The sequence below is a fragment of the Hypanus sabinus genome, chromosome 7 (assembly GCF_030144855.1).
Source record: "Hypanus sabinus isolate sHypSab1 chromosome 7, sHypSab1.hap1, whole genome shotgun sequence".
In the NCBI taxonomy this organism is placed as follows: domain Eukaryota; kingdom Metazoa; phylum Chordata; class Chondrichthyes; order Myliobatiformes; family Dasyatidae; genus Hypanus; species Hypanus sabinus.
In genome coordinates, this window is record NC_082712.1 from 50,534,134 (window position 1) to 50,560,911 (window position 26,778).

The window sequence follows — 26,778 nt, forward strand, 5'->3', positions numbered from 1 at the left end:
TTTCAAGTATTGCTTGCACAGCCATTTTAAATATCTCTAGAATTTCAACACCATCTTTGGAAAGATTCCTGCAGATTTTCTTTTCAGGTGAATAATGACCTAAATTATTTAGAACAGCACATGGGCCCATGATGCTGTGTCAAACTTATTAAACTAGTAATTAAACACCTAACTAAAACTAATCCTTTCTACGTACACAATGTCCACATCTATCAATTTCCTGCGCATTCATGTGCCTACCTAAGAGCTTCTTAAACACCTCTGCTATAGTTGCCTCTACTACCACCCCGAGCAGCACATTCCGCCGCTCTGTGTAAAAACTTGCTCTACATACCTCCTTTGAATTTATCCCTTCTCATCTTAAATGCATCCTCCATTATTACATATTGGCCCTGAGGAAAAATGCCAGCAGTCTACTCGATCTATGTCCCTCAGCTTCTTCTCCAAGGGCTCTGTCTATACTTTGACTGCCTCAATAAAGCGAGCAGCAGCCACCCAGACATTCTCACTTCTCCTCATCTCCATCAGGCAGAAGATACCAAAATCTGAAAGCACATATCACCAGGCTCAAGAACAGCTTCTACCTTGTTGGTAAAAGACAGGTAATAGCCCCCCAGTTCGCTAAGATGGACTCTTGACCAAACAATCTACCTCACTGTGTCCACGCACCTTATCATCTACTTACATTGCACTTTCTCTGCAGCTCTTACACTTTATTCTGCATTATGTTATTATTTTCCTTTGGGTTTTATAACTCTACGACATAACTTCCTGACTCTTTAACTCAGTTTCTCAAATAATAAATACAAGCATGCAATTTATCTTTATCTGTGAAACTGCAGCAACTTCAGTGACTTTTGGATTTTGGTCTTCCGTACGTCAACAGTGTTAAGCATCTTGCCATTAGCAATATACCTTCCCTTTACATCTGCATTTATAAGTTCTCCCTGCAAACATGTGGACTTTCCCCAGGGGTTCTGGTGTCTACAATATCCTGAATATGTCCCAGTTGGTAGCCAACTGGTTATTGTTAATTGATAGGTAATTGATGGGCATTCGAAACAGAGAAAGACTCCAGTGAAATGACTGAAAGAATAAGATTACTCTGAGAGTTGGCAGTGACTCAACGGGCCTAATGCTGTTTTGAAATTTGAACAATCATTTGGTACCTCAGCCATGCTATCTGCTTCTATAAGTAGACTTCCTCTTTGGTCTCTGTTCAAGCCTTCTTCTCTCCTAACTTAGTTCCTTTTCATTTGTCAATGGGATAACTTTAGATTCCCTCTTGTGCATTTTGCCAGTGCTTTCTCACATTCATCCTCATTAGCTTTTTCTTTATACTTCCTCCCTGAACTTACTATAATCAGTCAACTTCTCATGTAACACCCATACAGGTTCTTTTGTTCTGCTTTAGTTTATTCTTCATACTTTTGGTCATCCATGAAGTGCTGCCTTTTATTTCCCTAATTGTAATGTACTTGGGCTGCAGCTGAAACATCTCCATTTTAAAGGCTCTCATTATCCAATTAGTATCACCAGCCAAGTTCTGTTTCTGATTTAGTCTGCCCAGAACGATTTGCATTCCACCAATCAACTTTCCCCTTTGAGTGCTCATTATCCTTTTCCATTGCTACTCTGGACCATAAGATGTAATGATTACTGTTCCCTCCATGTTCCCCACAGGCAGTGGTTCAAGTCCAAATATTGTTATTGCACCTCTACCACTTCCTCTGGCAGCTTGTTCCATATACCCATCAGCCTCTGTGTAAGAAATATCCTTCTCAAATCTCCATTAAATATTTCCCCTCTCACCTTACACCCATGCCCTCTAGTGTTAGACCATCCTAATCTGGGAAAAAGACTGTGTCACCCACTTTAACTATGTACCTCAAAACTTTATATTCCTCTATGAAAGTTGTACTGTATGTCAGCCTCCTTCACTCTGGGAAAACAGACCCAGCTATTGATTATTGATCAATAATCCAGCTATTGATTAACTGATAACAATCAGTTATTGATTCAGCTTTGAATCTCAACATAATTCAAAAACCCCTTACCTACTTTACCCCCGTTGTTACTTTATCATTGAACACTACCCAACAGTGTGTGCTTGAAATGGAGGATGAAGATCAAGACCTCAAACCTCACACAAATTCTGAAACTACTATATAATTCTGATCCCTGTTCTCCTATATAATTCAGGGGCCTGAGATATCTATGTCAATCATCTCAAAACATTGAACAAACACCAGCAGCAACATTTCCACAAAATCTCCCAGGTTCACTAGCACGAAAAATAAACCGAAATCACTGTCATCTCTCAGGCCAACATCCCCAGTACTGAGGCTTCATACCACTTAGTCAAATGCATTGCGGGGCTTGACACTAGATACGTGAAACAGCCACTCTGTTTTGAATTCTATCATGGAAAAAGATTGGCAAGGAGACAGAGGAAGAGGTTTAAGCCTGTGCTGAATGTCTCTCACCTTGAAGGAATGGAACATCCCCACTGAATCCTGAGAATTAAAAATGGAGAAGGAACATCCTGAATGGTTTCAAGGACCTTAAGCCCATGCATCATGATGACAGAAATATCCTACACACAGTAAGTGGGGGAAGGAGTACTCCACTTCACAAATCATCCATCAACACTCCCCTCTTCCCAACACCAGTCCAGATTGTTGTAGGAAGCAGAGTCTATGCGACTGAACTAGCCACGTCAGAGCCCATAGAATTGGAGAGGATGCAAATCAAATTGGACCCTGGGGGACTATCCAAGAGGATATCTTTAGGTAGCTGAAGTTTCCCATTATTATATTTATGGTGATTCTAGTTTCCTCGCTTATTTGGCCAATCTTCTTCTAAAGCTGGCGGTCGACAGAGCAAGGACTGGTAATGTAATCCTTTCACTACTGTTCCTGAATTCCAAACAGATAGATTCTGTCCTTGCCGTTTGCAGGACAATCTCGCTCTGCTCCATGTATAATATTCACAACAGTATGCTGGTGACATTCTGAATCCTTGATATCTTTGGACAGCCAGCTAAGCCTCAGCACGTGGCTTTGCTGCCATTTAGATTTGAGTGCTGAGCTCATTCTGTCCACCCAAATGACTCCTGTGCATCACACATGGTTCTGTCACTGGTTAATTCCTTGCTGTATCAGATTCAGAGAGTAAACTGATAACAGTGAACCAGGGAAAGTTGTAAGTGTGATTGACTCCATAAATCAACAGCTCAGTCCAGTGATCAGTTTAGGCTCAGTATATGAGGCACCACAGAATAATAGCCAACTTCCAACAGAATGAAAAAAACTCGTGAGTGATAGGAATAAACAAATACATTTGAGTTTTTCTTTATCATCATAATCCTGTAAAATTACTCTTATGTTGAATTGTAATAAGGTTATAAAAATGTTTTTTTTAATTATTTACAAACTGTTTGAAACATTCCTTGAGATGCTATTGACAAGGAATAGAAGACCTTTCCATTTGTAGCCAGCAATGTGATACGGAACAGCTGATGTCTGCTGTCTGGAAACAGGCTGGTGAAAGTTTCAAGTCTGCAAAAACTCAGGAATGTCCATGACTCTCTAAGGGGAGCAGTCAACAGGAAGGTCAGTGGAAACCTTCACTCAAAAGTCTCAGTCATAACCTATTACAACCACCTCAAGCCATCACCCAAGAGTCTGTGCAAAGTTTTTGTCCCTTTATAGCCATGTAGAACGGGTTCAGAAGGGAAAATGAAAATTTTGGAAAATACTATCGACAATTCATAATTCATGATCTCTTCCATTTCTGATGATAAAAAAACATATCAATCCATTTCCTTTCTCAAGGAGAGTCTATCTTCTTTCTCAAGGACACAGAAGAGAGAAATTTGTCATTTGTACCTGACAGGAGGCCATTACAGTAACATAGGTTAATATTGACACTGAGTAAACTCGTCACACTGCCATGCCTGTTATTTCCATAAGACCATGATATAGGAGCAGAATTAGGCCTTTCAGCCCATCAAGTCTGCTCCACCATTTAATCATGGCTGATTTTTAAAACCTATTTTCCTAATTTCTGCCTATAATCCTTAACCCCCTTTACCAATCAACAACCTATCAATCTCTGTCTTAAAATACACACCAGGACTTGGCCTCCACAGCCCCCTGTGGCAATGAACTTCACAGATTTGCCACCCTGTGGCTAAAGAAATTCCTTATCTCAGCCTTAAAGGGATACCTCTTTATTCTAATATGCCCTCTGATCCTAGACTCTGCTCCTGGTGGAAATTTCCACTCCATGTCCACTCTATCCAGGCCTTTCGGCGTTTGCTAGGATCCCCATACATCACTCCCTGTAGTACCAATATATCATCCATCATTGTGTGCCATAGGCAGTCAAACTACGTGATCAGCTTTGCAGTTCTAGGGACTGAAATCTTAAGGATGCCATGTTTCATAGACTTCCACTTTTAATTGAATGTAGATCTGCTAGCTTGTTTAGTTTGGTGGACAATTCTGATTTATCAAATAACCCCATCATTGAAGATGAGGCTCATGAAGATATGAGAGAATAAATCCTGGTGTGGTGTGTGAATTTGTTGGAAGCGAATCAACCAAGAAAATAATCGTTTGAAACACACATCAGGTCAGGCAGCAGCCATGGACAGAGAGGCAATACCAACATTTCGGTCAATGAGATCATTACTTTGAAAGGCAAACGTTGTTCCTCCACAGGTACAGTCTGACTTACTGTGAAGTTCCAGCATTTCAGATTGCCAGGTTTTGACAAAAATCATAGCTTGACTGGCAACACTCAAGTATTTTGTGCTGTGTGACTTTGGCTGATAAAGAAACATAGCTCCGTTTACATTTGCAAGGTTAGAAAATCTGAAACAGAATATAGACAAAAGCATTGTCTATAATTCAGTTAGCAGTTCAACTATCATGGTCACACAAATAACCAGTGATGCATCACAAATCTCACCAGCTTTTCACCAGTGAAGGGTTTTTAAATAAATGGTAAAGGCTTTGAGGCTAATTTATCATTTCAATTGTTTTACAATATAACTCACAAGGAAACAGCACAAATCTTGCAAGAGCTGCCAAACAATTTCCATTGAGCGGACTTGTTCCAACGTGAGGACTCAAGGCAGAACTGAAATTCTTAATTGCCAATTCAAACATTGTTTTAAAAGCAGACAGAAAAGCTCAAATACAAGCATCTAACAAGAGGAGGCACAAAAGACTTCAGAAGCTTGAAATCTGGAGCAACGCACAAAGGAACTGCAAGAACTCAGCCAATAAGGCAGGGAAACTAGCTCAGTTTTCAGCCAGTATGCAGGGAAACAGGCAGTTACTGGTTCAGGTCAAGACCTTTCATTAGGATTGGGAAGAAAGAGGGGAGATGGCTAGTATAAAAAAAAGTTGCTGGAAGAGCTGGCAGGTGACAGTGGATCCAGGTTAGAGGGATGATCAGAAGGTGAGTGGGGAGGAGAATAGGAATGATACAAGAAACTGGTAGGTGATAAGTGAAAGTATGAAGGGCTAAAGAAGATTGAATCTGATAGGGGAAGAGACAGTAAACAATGGAATAAAAGGAAGGACTGGGGGGGGGGGGAATTAGCAGAGAGAATGTGAGGCTAACGGGCAGAGGAGAGAGATAGGGCGATCAATGGCAGTGAATAATATAAGGAATACTTTGGAATACTTTAGCACAATCTACTCCCACTTCCCTTTCACAAGCTATGCTGTGGATACAATGAAAGCAGAAACTATAGAATGGAGAATGAAATAGCCATCTCTTGTGGATTGCAGTGATATCACCAAATTATTATATTTATTCAATATCAGATTCTTGATTAGTCAGGGCATGAAGGGATATAGGGAGAAGGCAGGAGATTGGGGCTGAGAGGAAAATTGGATCAGCCATGATGAAATGGGAGAGCAGACTGAATGAGCCTAATGGCCGAATTTGGCTCCTGTACCTTATGGTCTTATAAATGGAAGTCCTCCAAATTAATTTGATAGCATAAAGACAAAAGCTATTGCCTGTTCTTCAGTCAGTATCAAAGGGAAATTCTCAGGAGTGCCATTTTATAATTATTAACTGTGCCACAGACTTGTTTAAAAATCTCTCTACATACTTCTTGCTGGCCTGGTTAGTATGTTTATGTGACATTTGATATAACATTTTAATGTACTATTTAAGAACAGAGATTCATGACTGGGTTAAAATAGCACAGACATGAATCCAATAACTAGTGGACTAAAACTGGCACAGAGGAAATTAAATCCGCTGGGGACAGGTTTGATATTTTTAAGAATGACAAACGGGTTCCATTTATAAATCCAAGTACCACCTCTTCTGAGCAAAACTTGGCACAACTCATTTTCTCACATCTTGCCATGTCCCATTTTCATTTATCGGGTCACTTGTTCAAGTAATAATTTTTAGCAAACAAGGAAAATAATCAAGCAAACTAATCTGCTGTGGAGACATGAGTCATTATGTTTTGTGGACAGGGGAGTGCACATTTATGTGATAAGGTACAATGGGACATTTTCGAATTCCTATCCACCCATCACCTGTAAATCCAGGAAGAAATTGTTACTTCTGCTTCTACAAGTGTCTCATAGCATTGGGCAGTGTGTTGGAAGTTAATGAGAAAAGACTTGAGGAAGAATATTATAGCATTGTGCTGTTAAATACACTTTGCACAGAAAAAAATATAATACTTGAAAGAGTTGTAGAAGAGGATAATGCCAATGGGTTAATATGTGCAACCGTAAATAATATTAACTACCAACACTGCTTTATATTGCTTAATTCACCATGAAAAGGATACATGTTTTTTGCAAGATTACATTGCAAGGACTGATTTCACTGTAATTAAGGATCTGAAAAGGTGTGTTAATTAAACCAGAAATAGTGGTACTATCAGTTGGCATGTCACTGAAATGAATCTTTATTGCAAACTGAGGATACATTGGTAAAAGATGGCTGATCTGTGAAGATGTGAATGCCAGCTACATGCTAATTCAGCAATAAATTCCTGAACAAACACCTGAAGCAAGTTTAAATTTCTTCTCTCACTTTGCAGACCACTAAATTCCATTATGCCTCTGACTGTGATGCAAATGGAATTTGAGAGACACACAGTACTAATGAAAGGTTACCCTTATCTATTTTCAGAAAATGATAACAGGCATATTTTCAGATAACTATTCTATTGGCACTGCAGTACTGAACAATACATATATTTTAAAACTACTTATCGGATCAGAGATGCTCTATGTCAATGTCATTCTGGCTCATCTGTGCCTAAATCGTACAGAAACTCAGTGCACAATGAACCAATAATGTACTATAACCAATTATTGATAACATGCTCTGAAAAATTCACACAAGCATTTATTTTTCAAAGAATAGCTACATCTCAATGGTACCATGATGACTTTCGCTGGAGAAATCCAGTTAGTCCGATTTCTTTTTCACTCTCTAAGACCTGAAAATGTTCGAAAACCATGACTGATTCCATCAGCCCATGAAGGATAAGTTGATCTTTTTTTCAATGTTTGTAGCAATTAGATAACCGTCATTCCTCTCCACCTTTATTTCTTTCATGTGTATATCCATGCACAGCACGTCCCAGTAGGTCAGACCACAAAGCCACACCCAATCTCCACAACAATACTAACACATATAGTGGGGTGAAATGATGTAGCCAGTGAGCTCCCCACTTAATGGCTACATCATTTCACCCTTCTGAGGGCATCCCCTTTGTTTCAACCATTACCTCCCACAATTTCTTCGGTCCAACTTGCTTTGCCATTTAGTTATTGAGACAGAGAGTTATACGGCACATAAACAGGCCCTTCGGTCCAACTGGTTCATGCCAACCAAGATGCTCATCCAAGCTTGTTATTTTGCCAAAGTAGCTTTTTTCTCATTTCTGATGAAGAGTCTGTGACCTGAAATATTAACTGGTTTTACCTTTGCTTAGATGCTGCTTGACTGGCTGAGTTCCTCCTGCATTTCTGTTTTCTCAGCAGCCAGTAAATTCATGATATCATCATCCAACTTTGTTCATGGTTTGATGTGCATCTTCAGTTCTACTTCACATTTTTCCTTACACTTGCAAAGACTTTTTTGATAAATACTGCATAAAATGTCAGTAAGGACAGGCTAGGTATGTGACTGGCTGAAGCAATTTAAAATATTTAATCCTACGCAAAACTGATCACAGGGTAGATATCTGTCATCATTTGCATGGACTCAAGCAGTAATATTGTAATATTCCAGATCCACTGAAATCTCTGGAAGCAGGATATGATGTATGTCCATTGCACTACCACACATGCAGCACACTTCCATATGAACAACACTCACAAAATGCTGGTGGAACACAGCAGGTCAGGCAGCATCTATCAATCTATCTATCTACAGATGCTGCCTGGCCTGCTGTGTTCCACCAGCATTTTGTGTGTATTGTTCAAATTCCCAGCATCTGCAGATTTCCTCGTGTTTGCACTTCCATGTGAGTTGGATGAACATATCTCATTGATACATGGGCAATATTACGGCCAAATGAAGAAGATTTGCATTCCATTTTACAAGAAAGAGTACATACTTATCCTGCCAATCTTTGAACACTCTGTGTTTCCTGCCGGCTGATTTAACAATATCAATATAAAACTGCAGTTTTGGCAATTTATAGCATTGATTAACGGTATACGCAATTGAATTTCAGGCTGTGAAATTATTTGCTTCTCTCTTGTTGCTGATTTATACTTGAACACACAAGGTACTGTAATTCTTCTAATAACTTCTCAAAGTGACTTTGTTGTATGCAAGTAAGCAGGACCAAATTATTTCCTTCAATAGTGGTTTGATATTTACAAATTTCATTGAGAGTCAGGGCACTTGATTGAGTGAAAAAGATTACAGCTTATGTGTTGAACCTTCAGACTGTCGAAGTACCCCAGAGCCAACGGAATATTTTTATTGTACAGTCTCTTACTGTAACGCAAACTGAATTACTAACTAGATTAGCTGCTTTAAGCTTCGTTGAGACCAGGGAGAACTCCCTTCTTCTCTTGAAGTGCGCCATCAGACTTTATGTTTACCTGTGATGCCTATGATTGACACTTTATCCAAAAGAAGCCACATTTACAAGAACTTTCTCTGCCATTCCCTCGAATATATGGCACATCTTCATATGCTCATATTGGGACTTGATCCTATAAGCTTCTAACTTGGATTAAAGATGCTACCAAATCTACAAAAAATCACCCAGAATCCCAAAGCAGTTGTTCTAGACAATTAGGAAATCGTTAGAGTAAGTACAATTGCTCAAACCCCTGTGCATCAGCTTTGCTTTGCTGCTCTTACACCTGACATTTACTCTGTGTAACAATATTACAGATAGGGCTTTAGCGCATTTTCTTTTCAAGTTCTGTTCCTCCTACCCCAGTGGAATATCTTTATTGAATATGTTCCAAAGAAATTCTTCCACACAGTACAGCAATGTCTTTCTGCTATGCTTGGATGAGCAGCTGTTTGAACTGCAGTTCAACACAGCTATTCGTATAGCACCTGCAATGGAGCTCCAGGCAATGCACATCACGTTAAGTTGGAGACAGAAATAAACTGGAAAGCGAAACAGACCAAGATATGTAGTTTCCATTGATAGTCTTGGATTCAAAGACCAACTGTGAGGAAGCTAGCAAGGCTACTAGACGGTGCAATGCCACTATCAAGCCAAAAACATCTGACTGCCATCGGCACTGCCTCTTTTAACCATGAAGTGCCTTTATAAATGTGCACTGCATTGCAGGAAACTCTTCAATATTCTTTGGTATTGTTTCACAGACATCACAATTTTTGTACACAGGATCACACAGAGGTTCTGTGTGATTATGTAAGCTGAGTTCACTGAATAAATAAATATAGACAAGCTTATCAAGCAGCACACACTAAAACAGCTTTTGATTTCTCATCCAAGTTCAAGTTTATTGTCATTGGCATACATATCCAGGGTATAAATGCCATGAAAATTAACTTCACACAGTACAAGATGAGTACAAGCATTAAGTTAAAATAAGCCATAATTAACACAAATTATACGCAACAGAATCAGTGAAAATTGATAAAGAGATAAAACAAAATATAGGGTAGTGTTCGGATTTTTCAGGTCAATTCAGGAACCTGATGACAGTGGGGAAGAAGCTTTAGGTCTGTGTCCTCCTACCAAAGAGCTACAGACCAGAAACAGATTATTTCTCTTTCCACAGATGCTGTCAAACTTGCCAAGATTTTACAACATTTTCTGCTTTTGTTTCAGATTTCCAGCCTTTACAGTTTTATTCCAATTTTCATTTGCAGAGCTGGAACTGACCAACAGAAACTTTCCCAAGAGGACACATTATTAACTATGAAAAGGGTATGATAATTCCTTAGCAATCTTGATTGTCACATGACATGGATAAAGATGAGGCATGTTGGGTTCAGTAAGACAAAAGGGTTTCCTATTAAAGAACTGAGATTCAGTTTCTCATGTCATGGCCTATGAGTCGAGTCAGTATTTTTCATTTCCATTTTTGAGTGCTTGGTAAAATGAGATTATATTCAGCAGATGCTTATTTCATCATGTTATAAACCATCAAATAGGGTAGTGAAAAGTTCAGTGGGAATTCATCAAAGCAAGGAAAAGTACAGAAACAAGCCCTTACAGTCCATCTCCCTCATGATGACCATGATCCCCGTCGTCAATTCCATTTGCTTACATGACTTATTGTTAACAATTGATGAAGAAACAGTGAAGAAACATATATCCTATGAGTTTAATGATAAGGCAACAATTAGAAAACATTATCTAAACTATAGAACAATTCATAATTCCACAATGGATTATATTCCAGCTGAGTCAACTGTGAGAAGAAGGTTCAGAATATTATTGAGCTTAGTGCAGCCAAAAATCATGGGGAGCATAGAACAGGCAGTTGAGAACGAAAACAAAATCCTGACTCAAACTATGTTGAAAGACATTTTAAACTTGATGGAGTTTGTGTGTTAACACAATCCCTAATGTACTTGATATTCAGAAATGCTATATTGAAATAACAGGGGATGCAGAAAGACATGATTTGTGAAAATCAGATACTGCATTACAAGTGTACACAAAATCACTTAATACTTGCAAGTGACAGATATGGGGAAATCAAAGAGTTAGTAATCATAATGATGTTGATCCAATGAATACAGTAGGGTTTTAAAAAAGCAAAGTAAGATTCTGTTGGTCAGCAGGTGATACAATCGCCTTAAAAAAATTAAAGTGACTCAAAATATGTCAACAAACTAAACAGTAAACTTAAAGGCAACACGAGTGAACCTGCAGATGCTGGAAATAAATAAAAAACACAAAATGCGGGCAGAACTCAGCAGGCCAGACAGCATCTATGGGAGGAGGTAGAGTCTCCTGATGAAGGGTTTTGGCCAGAAACATCGTCTCTACCTCCTCCCATAGATGCTGTCTGGCCTGCTGAGTTCTGCCAGCATTTTTTTGTTTTTTAAACTGTAAGCTTCTGTGTTTCATTCTTTATTTCATTAAAGAAAAACAGGATAGTGCATATAAATACAGGACAAATATGACAAATGCATACAAACACAGTGTAGTTAGAGTGGAATGTAGTTTAGCAGCACTTCTTGTCTCTATGGGATTCATTATATTCTGGTGCTATATACTGTACCTCAAATTTGATGGCATTAGTGTTGGAAGTATCATGTAGATTGATTATTCAAAGCACAATGAATGAAAGCAGATAAGAATAAATTGCTCCGCTCTCTGCATTCAAAATGAAATTCTCTTTCGTTCAATATTCCCATGATAATACAGCATTGCAATGATGAACTGTAAAGATTCCTTCAGTTGGTGTGTATGCCAGGGCAGCATTTGTGCCTTTTGTGTGCGGTCTGTGCTTATTCCAAAATATTTCATTTTATGGCATATCTGCTGACAAACAGAAGCCTAAGCAACAAAAAAAGCTCGAATTGGCAATACACCCACTGGGGGGGGGAATCCATCTTCTAACTTTTGTTTTGCTTAGTCTTAATCTTCACTTCTCAACAAACTTACCAAATATAAACAAAGATACACCTCTCACCTCCAAAACTATCAGGATTCTGCAAAACGGTTTGCACAAACCAAGGTGCATCATTGCAAGGCATCTCCTTGCTGTCAACATCCATGCAACCAAATGTGAAGTAGTTTCAGAAAGCAGAAGCACCGTAAAGAGCTCTCAAGACTGCTTCAGACCCCAAAAACTGTTGAATTCAATCTCTGCCCTGTAGGGCCTTTGCCTATAAACGGCTTCCCCTTTAATTGGCAGGCATACAAAATGCTCTGTGATTGAAACTGTTTGTTCAGATATAACTGTCTGTTATTTCATTAAAATTTGCTCATCAGTGCTGACCTGGTATCATTAAGTTTATACTAGTTAAGTACAGCTACTCAAATCTAAATGTGGATCGCAGGAGTGATTAAAGAGTCTGGTGATTGAGCAAACTTTACTCAAGAGACGCATGAAGCCAGAGGGCCATGTTGAGTAGACACACACAAGTAAAATATAAAGACCGACTTGAAATAGAGAGTGGATGTGAAAGGCTAATGTTTCAGATAGGTCGGCGCTTTTCAAATGCTTTACATCACATAAAAAATGATTTGCCAAGAACTATCTTTAACGAAGATGTGTCTCCATGAAGTCTCGATTTTTTGGGCACCCGGTGGGCTGGGGGGGGGGGGGGGGAGAAATGTAAACTGAGTGGCCATTGTTGGATTGCACAGTGTTAGAGTGGCCAGGCTTTGGCAAGAACAGGCACAGGCTAGAACTTGAGCTTGGGAAATTAAAGGTATAACAAGTGTCAGCAGGATGGCAATTCAAGCAGTGGATTGTCCTCCTGTGAGATGTGGGATTTCAGGGTACCTAATGGTTTACCTAATGACAACATTTGCAATACCTGCACCCACCTTCAGCTCCTGTCTGACAAGGTCAAAGAACTAGAGCCGGAGCTGGATGTATTCAGGATCATTTGGGAGGCTGAAAACCGTATTGATGAGACTTACTGAGGTGGTCACACCAGGAGTGTTGGCTTCAGGTAGTAGATGGGTGATCACCATGAAAAGTAAAGGGAGCAAAAAGTTATTGCAGGATTCCCCTGTAGACATTCCCCTCAGCAACGAGTATACTTGTTTGCATACTGCTGGGGGTAGGGGTGGAATGGCATATCAGAGCACAGCAGCAACAGCCAGGCCAGTAGCACTGTGGCCGGCTCTGAGGCTCAGCAGGGAAGGGTAAAGTCAGACAAGTGATTGTGAGAGAAAACTCTATAGTTAAAGGTGGTAGAGGGCAGATAGCAGATTCTGTGGCCAAGAAAGAAAAGTCAGGATGGTGTGTTGCCTCCCAGCTGCTAGCATCAAGGATATCTCAGTGCAGCTGCAGAAGATTCTGAAGAGGGAGAGCGTGTAGCTGTAAGTCGTGGCACCAATGACATCGAAAAATGGAAGAAGTTTTGCACAAAGAGTATAGTGAGTTAGGGAAGAAGCTGAAGAGCAGGATATCCAAGGTAATAATCTATCGATTACTCCCTTGATAGTCAGGGCAAGAATAGGATGACAGTAGAGATGAATGAGTGGCTGAATGGGTGGTGAATGTGGCATGGTTTCACATTTCCAAATGAATGGGATCACTTCTGGAGAAGATATGGCCTGTACAAAAAGGACGGACACCTGAGCTCAGGGAAATCAAAATCCTGGCGAGCAAGTTTGCTAGAGCTATTGGGGAACATTTAAACTCATTTGGCAGGGGGATGGGAATGGAGCGAGAGGGTCAAGAATGGGACAATTGCTACACAAGTTGATGCTTTGTGTAGTGAGACCGAGGAAGGGCAGGCAGATGATGACTTTAGAAGAATGAGGGTGGATCTCCATGAAACCTATCAAATAGTGAAAGGTCCATATAGTGCAGATGTAGAGAGGATGTTTCCTATAGTGGGAGAGTCTAGGACCAGATGGCACAGCTTCAGACTAGAGTGATGTCTATTTAGAACAGAGATAAAGAGGAATTTCTTTCACCAGAAGATAGTGAATCTGTGGAATTCACAGCCATGGGTGACTGCAGCAGCCAAGTCATCAAGTAGATTTAAGGTGGGAGTCAGGGATTCGAAGGTTATGGGGAAAAAGAAGGAGAATATTGTTGAGAGGGATAATAAGTCAGCCATGATAGAATGGTGGAGCAGACTCGATGGGCCAAGTGGCGTAATTCTGTTCCTATTTCTTATAGTCTATCCATTATTGACAGCAGCTACCCAACAATTTAGTATATCAATTTGCAAATTATAAGGAGGTATTATTGTCGCTGCTGAAACTGATTCCAATAGAACATATATTGAATTATAACAAATTAGTCACCAAATCATTGAGCCACGAATATATAATTTCCTGATATTAAGGCAAAGTACTGCTGGAAACTCAAAATGAAAAATTCTGGAAACATTCTCAAAGTTAGGAAGTAAGAGGGAAGGGAGAAACTGAGCTGCGATTCAGTGGTTTTTCATTCTATCAGCTAGATATCCTGCTGGGTACTACATATCCCTTGGTATCCTTGCAGTAGAATTTTTTTTAAAAGGCAGCCGATCTTAGCCATAGGCACTGTGTTTTCTGCTCTACCACCAAAAAGCCCTGACATAGAAACACAGGCTGAAACATTGACTGTTTATCCGATTAGAGAAAAAAAGGAAGTTTTCTTCTTAAACTTTCTTGGATGCACTTCCACTTCCAGGATGTCACAGCATTTACTTGTCATGTTACTGCAATTCAACACTGTTCCTGTGCACCAGCTTTCTTGGAAGCTCCTTAAAGTTCTCATCTGCTGGTGGCAGTCAGTTGCCATCTGTGTCTTCTTCTTCACCTCTCCTTTTGCCCCTCTCTTCTCCTGTTTGAGATCCTCTCCATGTTAATTGCAAGTTTAAAGTGCCACTACCTGTTCTCCAAGATGTCAGCTCTTTATTTTCCCCATTGAGGATGAGCACTTTTCTTAATTTTGCTTTTCTTAAGTTCCTTTTAAGGTCAACAACTTGAAATTCATCCTTAGCTGACAGCATTTAACCCTGAATGATGCAACACACACCTTTCTTCAAAATTTGGCTCCTTAGATTATTGCATTTTTTAATTTCCACCAGCAAACAACCAATTTTTAATTTCAAGTGGACATAGAACATACTACGACACTCATCTGCCCTACCTTTGCTATGTTCACCATTATTCCAACTTTGAAATAATTTTGATTAACTCCCGTCCCTCTCCAAATTCTCTGAATATGCAGCCTCCTCTCAAATACACGCTAATCACTCTTGAAACTTGAAATCTGGATCCATCCAATCAGGTTTCCAATCTCAACATTATCCTTTTTAAAATAATTACATTTGACATATTACATGATTCTGGCAAAGCTAACCTCATTCTACTATATTTTTCAATCTTGTCCAGTCTTTAAGACAGCAATCCAAACTTCTTCATCTCCTTTCTGCCACCATTTTATCACTCCTCACTTGCAATTGGTTCTCTTCCTATTGCCATACTGCAAGCTCCACTGTAGCCCAGGACTTCCCCTTGTCCATTGCTCTCTTTTCATTGTCACAATGCTAGGATAATGCCAACCATGAACATTGTAAGTCTGCACACATCAATGACAAATCCCAGCTCTGACACTTAACCCCACTGCCAAAGCCTACACCAATCACACTCTCAAGGACTACAGTGACCCCATTCTTGTGACCTACAATGACCTCAAGTTGATAGATTGCTCTTCTATCTCCATTCTTGGGCAAATGAACCCTTTGTTTTATATTCTTGTCATATATTTTGACTACATCTCTATTCCACATAGAGGTCTGTCTCAAATTATCCACAAACTAGTTATCCCATCAGATCCTGGCATGGGCCCCAGCTATAGTTCCTTGTCAAGACTGCAACTGCCTACTTCAAACACCAAAACCTTGCCCACTTCTGGCCTTGCCTCTCTTCTTCAGCTGCTGAAACCAATATTCATTTCTTTGCTACTTCTAAGTACATGAATTCCTGCAACTTCCAGCCAGCCTACCATGTTCCAAGTTCCTCTAAAGTGAAAGTCATCCAAAAACCGGCCGCCTTTGTTCCAAATCGTACCTGATCTCCAATGTTTCTCATTTAGCATCACAGAGTCACGGAGGCCCTCCATTCCACTTAAATTGACTTATTTCATTCTAATTGTGTTTTCTTGTTATAAAATGCATATAATTTATGTTTAATTTATACTCTGCATGTGAATCCTGCTTATCTAATGCTATGTGCCTGCGATGCTGCACCTGTGAATGCAGTTACTTGTGCAGATAACAATAAACTCGACTTTAATATCGCAGTAACCACCCATTCTGACATTAATCTCATTTCTCTCCACATCTCCTCAGATTCTATCCCTCCCTTACAGACTAAGGGGCTATTTACAGTGGTCAGTTCACATCGCTCACATCTAGGGGAGGTGGGAGGAAACCAGAGACATGTGCACATAGGAAACATTCAAACTCCATACAATCAGCACCCAAGCTCAGGACTGAAGCTGAGTCTCTGGTGCTGCAAGGGCATGGCTCTACTGGCTGCAAAGAAACAAAGTGATGGAGGATCTCAGCAGGCCAGGCAGCCTCTGTGAAGACAGAAGGATGGTTGACATTTCATGTCAAAGCTATCCTGGTTGCCTCTGGAGATGCTGCCTGATTAATTGGGTCCCTCTGGCAGCTTGTTACTTCCTCCAGATCCCACTGTCTGCAGTTTCTTGTGTCTCTGCTCTACCAACAAACCTCTATACTGATCTGTAAGCTTTTTAAAACATTCTCACCCTCGTTTTGAAGCCTTCCAAAGTCCATAAGATATAGGAGCAGAATTATGCCATTTGGCCCAATGAGTCTGCTCTACCATCTCATCAGGACTCATCCCTTCTCCCACTCAGCCCCGTATTACTTCATGCCCTGACTAATCAAGAATCTATCAACCTCTGCCTTAAATATATCCGAGGACTTGGCCTCCACCTCCGCCTATGGCAACAAATTCCGCAGATTCACCACTGCTGGCTAAAGAAATTCCTCCTCACCTCTGTCCTAAAAGGATGCCCCTCTATTCTGAGGCTGTGTCCTCTGCTCTTAAGGCTCTCCCACCACAGGAAATATCCTCTTCGCATCTACTTTGTCAAGGCCTTTCAACATTCGATAGGTTTCAATGAGGTCACCCTCATTCATCTGAATTTCAGTGAGTAGAGGCTCAGAGCCATCAAATACTCCTCAAATGACAAGCCTTTCAATCCCAGAATCCCGGAATCCTTACTGTACCATTTACATCCTCTGCTCCATCAAGATGTTTGTTCTTCTTCAACACTGCCAATGCTTGACATGCAGTTATTTTCAGCTTCATTTTTCAGTTGCCTTAAGCTCTGAAAACCCCTTTCGCACCTTCTCTGTCTTCCTTCCTTTTTTCCTCTTTTAAGATGATTTGTACCAAACTTTTTGTCCTCTGCACGAATATATCGTAATTTTTGTGTCAAAATTGATGCTGCAAAACATTTTGGAATATTTTATGATTAGGGGTGTTTAATAAGTGCAAGCAGATGCTCAATGAAGTCATTCGATATCTGGACGCTAACAGAGCTCATCTTCATTATGAAAGTTCTTGCGTGAGGAAGTAAGTAAAATTTGTATCACCTTCCTTGTAAATAACAAATTCACAATGAATTTTAATTGTCTGTGAGGCAGTAAACAGCTACGTTACTCTGTACTCCATCTTGTCGTTAAGGTGTAAGGAAGTCTAGTTTTAACAGGGTTAAGCTTTAAATCCATTCCTGTTCGAGAAGTGTTCCTATTGAGAAGCATAATATAACAGAAAGCCACAGGTTAACTTCACCTAGTTGAGTGACTGAGAAACAGATGGTGAAACCATTCCACCTGAAACAAATCATTCTCCTGTGGAAGGGAGCTGGCCAGAAGTGATGGAATAGTTTAAGGGAGGTAAAGTAAAAGACGCAATTTTCAACTGGTTTCATATCCCAAAAACATTCGACTATTAACTGCTAGTTGCTCCTCCTGTTCTAATCCACATATTACAAAGAGATTCCCAGAGTTCGTCAGCAACAAAGCAGGATATTCAGCCCACTGAGTGCACACTGACGATCAAATATCCATTAACATCAAGCCCACACTGATCGTTCTTTATTCTCATCACTTTTCCATTATCTCCGCAACCCCCCCTACCCCATGTTTTACATATCACCCACACACTAGGGTCAACATACAGTGGCCAATTTACCAACCAACCCACATATTTTTAGAACATAGAAGGAAAAAAGGTTGCCACCATAGTGCAGCTGCTCATGTGGTGTAATTGCAGCTCGGAGTATCAGAGCTTGGAGTTCAATTCCTGCACTGTCTGTAAGGAATCTCTATACATCCAGCTCATAGAATGCATGGGTTTTACCCAGGTGCTCTGGTATCCTACCACTGTTTAAAGGTGTAAAATTAATTGGTCATTGTAAATTGGTCTGGGATTAGGTTAGGTTTAATCGGGGTTGTTGGGAGTTGCAGCGATGGGGTAGCTCAAAGGGCCAGAATGACCTACTCGGCGCTGTATCGCTAAATAAACAAACAGATAGAAATTGGAATACCCGGAAGAAACACACACGATCACAAGAAAAATGTGCAAACCCTGCACAAGTTGCACCAGAGGTCAGGACTGAACCTGGGTCACTGGAGCTGAGACGCAGCATCTCCACCAGGTGCTATCTACCTCTAAAGGTCCTCCAAAGGGTGGCACGGTAGCATAATGCTTTACAGCGGCACTGAATGGAATATCAGATACAAATAACTCCGCTCTCTGTAAGGAGTTTGTACGTTCTCCCCTGACCAAGAGAGTTTCCTCTGAGTACTCTGGTTTCGACCCATGTTCCAAGTTCCATTATCATTCAACCATGCATGAATACAGCCAAACAAAAGAGTGTTACTCCAGGGCCAAGGTGCAAATCACAGTACCAATAGTCACACACAGTACAAGGCACATATAAGATAGCAAGTATATAGATATTATCAATAGGGTTAGTAAATTGTGGCCGTGCAATTCTGGCACTGGAAGCATTGAAATACTTGTAGGCTGCCCCAGCACAACTTTGGACTGTGCTGGTCTTTGACGTAAATGATGCACTTCACCATACATTTCAATGTTTCAATGTACAGGCAACAAAGCTAATCTCTAAATCTCTGAAGGTAGGTTTGGAAACAAGTACATTAGAGCTAAGCATTAATGAAATAATTAAGACTAATATCTGACTAAGAAATAAATGCAAAGATGTACGAGTGAAGCTTTATATGGGATTGGTCAGACTGCACTTGGAATTCTATGGCCTAGTGTCAAAGGAAAGATGTGCTGAACCTGGAGACAGTCCAGAAGAGGTTCACAAGAATAACCTCAAGAATGAAATGTTTAACATGATGAGCATTTTATGGCTTTGAGCCTGTACTTGATGAAGTACAGAAAGATGAGGGTATATCTCATTGAAACCTACCAAATATCAAAAGGCCTCAATAGAATGGACATGGACAGTATGTCAATCAGAGTCTAGGATCTAAGGGCACAGCCTTGGAATGGATGTAATTCAAAACTAAGGTGGAAAGGGGTTTCTTCAGCAAAGGGTGGTGAATGTGTGGAATTCATTGCCACAGAAGGCTGTGGAGGCCAAGTCATTGGACACATTCAAGTCAGGGATTGATAGATTCTTGATTAATAAGAGGGATTAAGGGTATCAGGCAAATGATGAAGTGGATGGACCCTACAGGTAGACGGAGATGCTGGGAAAACAGCATTCCCCTTGATGTCAGAGAACTTCCTGAGAGCTTATTCCATATGAAAATGTGTTAAAACAACCCTAACTAATTTACTGCAGAACAATTCATGTCATGTGACAGACTCTAAAATGATGACATCAACATAATTTGAGTCTGGAAGCAATTTAAGTTGTTGAACTAAGTGAACACTGCAGGAAGCCAGCAATTTTACAAATGATGCTTAATCTCATGCAAGGCAATCTTTGCATTTTTTTCCATGATTCAATTTTTGCTTGGCTAAATAGCCCAGTAAATAAAAAAATCTGGGATGGCACGGCATTATAGAGAGAAAAATTATTTTTCCTTAAACAGTACTAGCTTTCTGTAGGAACAATCCAACCTGCTCAACTGTTTGTATATAGCATACAGTCAATAAAATTATAAGTTATAAATGAGTTAAACTAATAGATAAGAAATAAACTTTATGAGGAAACATCGAATTGGTTGACAATGATTAAAATCATCTTATTTCTTATCGCTATAACAATATAGAAGGAAGCCATTCAGGATGAATTCTGGCTCAAGTAAATAATCCCATTCATCCCATTCTATTCCCCCATCATTATTTTCCTGTATCCTGGCACCTATTCTCATTCAAACATGCCGACCAACTCTCCTTTGTTTCATTTGCCGGCACTTCTTTGAGATGGGGGAGGAATTGAGAGAATCTGCAGAGAACTCACATGGTCACAAGGAGAGGATTCCAAATTGCATGCAAACTGTACCCACGGTCCGGATCGAAGCTGCGTTCTTGAGGCCGTGATGCAGTAACACTACCTGCAGCACTGCATTCAATATCATAGAGTCATCGAGCACTATAGAACAGAAGTAGGGCCTTCTAGTCCACAGCAGACTGGTCTTCTACCTGCACCCGGGCTACAGCCCTCCATAGCACTCTCATCTATCTTTCTGTCCAAACTTCTCTTAAGTGTTACAACTGAACCTGCATCTACCACTTCCACTGACAGCTCATTCCATGCTCGCACCACCCTCTGTGTGAAGTTCCCCTTCAGATTCCCATTAAATATTTCATCTTTCACCCTAACCATATGACCTCTGGCTCCAGTTAACTAACCTGAGGGTAAAAAGCCTGCAAGCATTCACCATATTGGTACACCTCATCATTTTGTAAACCCCTGTAAGATTTCCCCTCATTCTCCTGCACTCCAGTGAATAAAGCCTTTGTAGCGATGTGCTACACACAGTGCTGAAATAACGACACGCAGTCGGTAAGTCGTTTCGAGACTAGTTTATTCAAGACTCGCGGTGCTGGTATTTCAATCCCTAGCACCCGCCCTCTCTGGGCGGAAATGACTTCAGAGGTGCATTACCGAAGTCTCTCCCCACGCGCTGGATATTTGTGAGCTGGTTCGCCTGCGCAGAAAGTGGGTCGCCACACCTTAACCAATTCAACTTTTCCCTAAAACTCTGGTTCTCAAGTTGCGGCAACATCCTCTGTTTTCAAGGATCTCATGTTATCATCTCATAAAGAGGAACATGGATTTATCACGGAAATCCGTGACAAGGCTCTCCCTGCCCTGTGGTCAGATTAAGATTATATGCTTTTTTTTCCCCAAATAGTAGAACAATTGTAAACCTGGCCACAACAGGCATACATTTACAAGTAGATGAGTACAAGTACATTATCAAGCTATCCTACAAATATACTGAAATAAGCAAACCATTGCTAATATGGTCACTATTCAGAAATTAGTCTATCTAAAGATAATAATTGTGCAAATATCTTTGGTTTTATTGACACATGCAACTTGGGCTCTGTTAGCGTCAGCGGCAGGATATTTTCTCATTATGAGTACTTCATATGACAAGGAAGTTTGAACAATCGAGTAAGGTATGTTTTAAAAGAATCCTTTTCCAACGGTGTGATGACCCAACAACTTTCAAATCAGTATTTGTTTAACGTTGACGATATCGGCAGAATCAGATATTACTGAATTTTAAATAATCAAAGCTCAGTGGTTTTAACCCTGAAAATGCTGCCAGATTAATTCATGTCCACTGATAGGTGTCACTTACTTCAATCAATCACAGAGACTCAGTGAGAGGAAAATAAAAATTGACCCTTCAGTCTATTGAGTCTGTGCCAACTATCAACACCTATTTATAGTATTCCTACATTAATCCCTCTTTATTCTACCCGCATTGTCAATTCTTTGCGAGGACATTCCACTGCCCGACTCTAAATGGTTCACGCAACACAGAATGCACTGGAGGAATTAGCAGGTTAGCCAGCATCTGTGGAAGAAAATGGACCACAGTCCCTCCTGAATTTTGAAGGTGGTTTAGGGATGCAAAGAGCTTAGTACCATAAGGACTAGCCAGTTTCTTCTCATTTTGCTTGTACATGGTAAATGATAAGCTGTGTGAACACAAGCTGAGATGCACAGGGCTACCGATGATAGCCCCCATGCTTTAAGGGCAACAAGAAATTGTATGATGTTTCTTTCCATCATAGAAAGCCACTCACATAGCACTAATCCCTCTCAGGAATGGCCATTATTAACAAAATAAACACAAGCAACACTAAGGGTTAAAGAAAGGTGGGGGGGTGGGGGAAAACATGAAAACCCTTACCACTGCAGGCCAAAATCCAGCAGTCCGGATCCAGACATTGTTTAATAAGTGAGACACTGATGATGAAAGAGGTGTGCTGACAAAGTAATAAATGGTATCTTATATGTCAGAAACACATCAACCAACAAAAGATTGCACACCATTTTTCATTCCTCGTCTGAATGCACACTTATTCATGGCGTAGAGTTTCATTTTCACAATGACAAAGAAATAGCTTCGATGTATCCACCACTTGACCTATCATGCTCATTAATTAATGATGTCTGAAGAACAATTACAGTTTAAAATACATGCAGCAGGTCTCCAAAACAGAAAAAGAAAATTGAGTGACCATAAAATTCAGGCTTATTTTCCAATCTTGTTGGTGTAACAAGGAATATTGACTGAAACACTGGGGAAGCCCCTGCTGAGTGACCCCCATCACCCAAGACATGCCCTCTTCTCATCGCTACCATCAGGGAAGAAGTACAGGAGACCGAAGGCACACTCAACGATCAAGGAACAGTTTCTTTCCCTCTGCTTTCCAACTTCTGAATGGACATTGAACCCATGGACATTACCTCACAACTTTCCCTCTTTTTGCACAAGTTATTTAACTTTAAATATATAAACTGTAAATTACTGTAAGAATTTTGTATGTATATGTGTGTGTGTGTGTGTGTGTGTGTGTGTGTGTATATATATATATATATATATATATATATATACACACACACACACACACACACACTTCTTACAGTGATTTACTGTTTTAATTATTTTGCATTGCAATGTACAGCTGCCACGTAACATCAAATTTCACAACATCTGCCGGTGATATTAAACCTGATTCTGAATCTGATATCTGCTGCATGGTTACTCCAGTGGATGTTGGCAGTTCCCTAGAAATTCAGCCAAATAACAATTAGACTAAATTTGGTGAAGTTCCACTCCTGAAAGTGAGTCTCATTTCACTCACTCTTTCATTTAGCAAAGGGATGAGCTCTGAAACGTATTTTCAGTGAAATATCACGATAGGAAAATGATGGTTAAAATGCATTTGGAGTATCACAGTACTGTGCATTCTTATGGGCAGAGAGTGCCATGGAACATATTATAACAAGTATGTCTGCCCCAGAGTTAAGGGTATTCTGGTGAAAAATTTATAACTTTAATCTTCCTCAATCAAATAATACCTGTGAATGGAAACACAGGTAAAGTCACTAAAGCATAGGATGGAACACTGGGTCAAGCAGCATCTGCGGAGGCAAAAGGTACAGGTCAACAGTTTGGGTTGAGACTTGTACCATTTGCCTCCCCAAATGCTCCCTGAACTGTTGAGTTCTTCTGACATTTATATATTTTTATTTGCTCCAGATTCTAATATTATAGTCTCTTTTGTCTCCACTGAGACAGTACTTTATGTTTTCTACACTGATATTTGGACTAGGAGTGCCAAAGACCAACCTGAGATCACTTACCAATGGTCAGGAATAGAGATCAGGCCTGATTTCCATGTCCAGGCCCAAGGGCACAGACAAATTTCAGTGTCGTTACTGTTATCTCAGGCAAAATTAGTCAAGAGAACCAAAAGAGATTGCAAGTCATCAAAATAATACCTGCACAATAAACTACAAGATAACATGACTTGCAAAAGTGAGTTAACATATGAGGAGAAGACCCCTGCTAGGGTTAGAAAATGTACCAGGAAATCTTTCACCTGATAATACTGGTTCCAAGTCCTACCTCCAGCTGTTCAGTGTCTCCCAAGTGTTGCACTGGGGGTACAAACTTTGTATTGGTTTATTATTGTTACATGGACCAAGATGTAGAGAAAATCTTCTGTTTGCATGCCATCCAGGCAGATCCTACCACACTACGTACCTCAAGGTAATAAACAGAAAACAGAATGCAAAAATATACTGAATTATGTTTCTAAGCATTGATTGGGTCTGAACTCATGACCTTCTGACTCATAAGTAAGCCACAGTTGACATGATAATAACATAACAGTGTCAAGATGTTTCTAAACTGAAAACCCTAGCATTGCATTTGATAGCACAGTTCATACTGAAGTCTTAGGTAGGATTTTCTGCAGTTAACATGAAAACAAAATCCCACAGAACACAAAGGAGTTGATTTCCGTTTGCTTCAATGATGTAAAGCTGGGGTTGTGCCAGGCTCTAAGATGTTCTGTTCTCAAGAGTTAACACTCAAGGGAATTGTGTAGAATAAGCTGAAAATTAGGGGGTTATTATAACTGAAAAAAATTCACAATGCCAGATTCACATTGCAAGGGAAATTGAAAATTTCATCCAAAGAAATGCAAGGTAAGATCTATTCTATATACAGTTGAAGTCAGAAGTTTACATACACATTAGCCAAATACATTTAAACTCAGTTTTTCACAATTCCTGACATTTAATCCTAGAAAACATTCCCTGTCTTAGGTTAGTTAGGATCACTACTTTATTTTAAGAATGTGAAATCTCAGAAAAATAGTAGAGAGAATGATTTATTTCAGCTTTTATTTTTTTCATCACATTCACAGTGGGTTAGAAGTTTATATGCACTTTGTTAGTATTTGATAGCATTGCCTTTAAATTGTTTAACTTGTGTCAAACATTTTGGGTAGCCTTCCACAAGCTTCTCACAATAAGTTGCTGGAATTTTGTTCCATTCCTCCAGACAGAACTGGAGTAACTGAGTCAGGTTTGTAGGCCTCCTTGCTCGCACACACTTTTTCAGTTCTGCCCACAAATTTTCCATCGGATTGAGGTCAGGGTTTTGTGATGCCACTCCAATACCTTGACTTTGTTGTCCTTAAGCAATTCTGCCACAACTTTGGAGGTATGCTTGTGGTCATTGTCCATTTGGAAGACCCATTTGTGACCGAGCTTTAACTTCCTGGCTGATGTCTTGAAATGTTGCTTCAATATATCCACATAATTTTCCTTCCTCATGATGCCATCTATTTTGTGAAGTGCACTAGTCCCTCCTGCAGCAAAGCACCCCCACAACATGATGCTGCCACCCCCATGCTTCACGGTTGGGATGGTGTTCTTCGGCATGCAAGCCTTACCCTTTTTCCTCCAAACATTACGATGGTCATTATGGCCAAACTGTTCAATTCAGACCAGAGAACATTTCTCCAAAAAGTAAGACCTTTGTCCCCATGTGCACTTGCAAACTGTAGTCTGGCTTTTTTTATGGTGGTGTTGGAGTAGTGGCTTCTTCCTTGCTGAGCAGCCTTTCAAGTTATGTCGATGTTCGACTCGTTTTACTGCAGATATAGATACTTGTCTACCTGCTTCCTCCAGCATCTTCACAAGGTCCTTTGCCGTTGTTCTGGGATTGATTTGCACTTTTCACGTCAAAGTACATTCATATCTAGAATACAGAATGTGTCTCTTTTCTGAGCAGTATGACGGATGCATGGTCCCACGGTGTTTATACTTGTGTATTATATTTTGTGCAGATGAACGTGGTACCTTCAGGCGTTTGGAAATTGCTCCCAAGGATGAACCAGACTTGTGGAGGTCCACAATTTTTTTTTCCCTGAGGTTTTGGCTGATTTCCTTTGATTTTGTTTGTAAACTTCTGACCCACTGGAATTGTGATATAGTCAATTAAAAGTGAAATAATCTGTCTAAACAATTGTTGGAAAAATTACTTGTGTCATGCATAAAGTAGATGTCCTCAACGTCTTGCGAAAACTATAGTTTGCTAATATGAAATCTGTGGAGTGGTTAAACAATGAGTTTTAATGAATTCAGTCGAAATGTATGTAAACTTCTAACTTCAACTGTAAATAACATTAGAACAAGAAAATTGTAAAAATCTTCTTGGCATCTGTCTTGACTTTCACATTCTTTATTCTTTCAAGATAAACCCAAAGAGTCATAATGTAAACAAAAAACAAATTCTGTGAAACAGCTTACAAGTTCAGTCACAACCTCAGTTTTGGATTTTTTGTCTCACACTCCCGCCCTCTCCAAATTGTTCCTTATTCTGATTCGGGCATTACCAAAGTACTTGCTTGTCATGTACCTTTTACTTCTGCTGAGGATTATCTGGAACACATCGCCTTATTTTCTTTTCCCCTCCCTCCATCAGGTTCAAATTCCTGCAAATTTCTGGGGTTTTCTACATTTGGTTTGAATTCCCAAATGCCAAGTAAGAATTATCGACAATTAGATAAGTGGTAATGAGGTGCAGTGCAGAGGGACCACATACCCGCAGGAGCTATTACATTAAAAC

General features: G+C 40.0%; 1 protein-coding gene across 4 annotated transcripts in view; it reads right to left on the minus strand.

Moving 5' to 3' along the window:
- Positions 1 to 26,778, minus strand: part of LOC132396773 (receptor-type tyrosine-protein phosphatase delta) — a 635,525-nt gene that overhangs the window by 432,948 nt on the left and 175,799 nt on the right. The gene's annotated exons all lie outside the window — the stretch shown is intronic.